This window comes from Misgurnus anguillicaudatus, chromosome 10, assembly GCF_027580225.2.
Source record: "Misgurnus anguillicaudatus chromosome 10, ASM2758022v2, whole genome shotgun sequence".
Taxonomy (NCBI): Eukaryota; Metazoa; Chordata; class Actinopteri; order Cypriniformes; family Cobitidae; genus Misgurnus; species Misgurnus anguillicaudatus.
The window spans coordinates 24,677,426-24,679,360 of NC_073346.2; positions in this window are offsets into that span (position 1 = coordinate 24,677,426).

A 1,935-nucleotide genomic window follows, 5' to 3' on the forward strand; every position below is an offset into this window, starting at 1 on the left:
ACATTCACAGTGCTGGAGGAAAATGTAAGTGAGCCCATAGACTAATTACTTTATTGAAAGCTTTTTTTTTGTCAGAAGCTGTCAATAAAGTCCAATTAATAAAATGAGTTTAAATGTGTGATTTAGTGCAACTTTGATTGATATTAAGACACTCAAACATTTTAAGATTGCTGTCCTTAAGAAGCATCCGCTCTTCTGAACCATGCTCTTATAAAGATATCTGATCAAGAGATGTTGCACTCCATAAGGCTGAAAAGGGGAACAAAACAATATCAAAATGTTTAGACCTCCATCAGTCTACACTTAGATAAATTGTCTATAAATGGAGACAGTTAAATACTTTAGCTACCCTTCCTAGAAGTGGGCGCACAGTCAAGATGACTCCTAGGACACCATGCAGAATACTCAATGAAGTAAAGAAGAACCCACGAGTAACAGCTAAAGGCTTGAAGACATCATTGGAACGGGCACACAGCTCTGTTCCTGAGTCTACCATACGTCTTTGGACAGGCACGGTGTCTATGACAGTACGCCACGGAGGAAGCCGCTGCTCTCCCGAAAAACATTGCTGTGAGCCTGAAGTTTGGCCTGTGATGGCCTTAAGCATTGTAGTAAATCCACTACAGACTGGCTTAAGTAAAACAAAATGCGCCATTTGGAGTGGCCTAGTCAAAGCCCAGACCTTAACCTGTGGAATGACCTCAAGAGAGCGGTTCACACCAGAAATCATACAAATGTGTCTGAGTTAAAGCGGTTTTGTAAAGGGGAATGAGCAAAAATTGCTTCTGAACGATGCGCAGGTCTGATTCAGAACTACTGAAAGCGCTTGCTTGAAGTATTTGCTGCCAAATGAGGCTCAACAAGCTATTAAATCCAAGGGTTCACTTACATTTTCCTCCAGGACTATGAATGTTTAATGGGGGTTCTCAAAAAAGACTTATGCATATTGTGTTTGTCTGTTGTTGTGACCTAGATGAGGATCAGATCACATTTTATGGCAAATCACAGTAGAAAACCAGGGGTTCACATACTTTTTCTTGACACTGTATATATATATATATATATATATATATATATATATAGTAACACTTTACAATAACACTTTTCAATATGTATGTATGTATCTATCTATCTATCTATCTATCTATCTATGTATTTGTCTATCTATGTATCTGTCTATCTATGTATCTATCTATATATAAGGTAAGACACACATTTATTTTTTTGTTCCTTTGTTATTTTGCTCAGATTTGTTTATAAGTGTTTTTTGATGAGTGTTTAACTGTAAGAGATGTTTTGACAGACAGTTCAGTCTAACAGACTTCCTGTTATTGCAATATAGCAAGTGCATAGGTCAGCAAAGGTGCAAGACGGTTTTAAAATGTCATTGGTTTTACAAAAAAGGAAGTATGAAATGTTCCGCATAGAGACTTGACCTCTACCTAAATACTAAGAGAACCTAGAAATGCTTTGAACATTAGGACAAAAATTCACAGTCTTTGCTCCCAAGATCTTTTAAAATGGTCGGCCTTTGTTATCTTTATGCATAAATAAAATATTTAAGACAAGTTTGCAGTCATTCAGAATTTTTTCCATAACAGAACTCTAAAGCAAAGGTGGACTATGTTACATATGATGACTGTAAGTACATCTCTGGAGAACATGCAGGCTGTTAAAAGTCTTTAGTGCATGAAGCCTTTAGTGCCTACTAGTGACGCTGGTCTCAAAGCAAGCAACAAAGTGCTTCAGTTTATTACCGACAGAGGCATTGGCATAGAGGCAAGAATTATATACAGTAACATTATTATCTGGGTCAGATATGATAGAAACTGGTCAACTGCCACAATGATCTTCACTGAAGTTTAATCTACTGCATTGTTGGTGCTTAATCACACAATCATTCCAACACTTTACAATAACAGAGAAAAACAGATA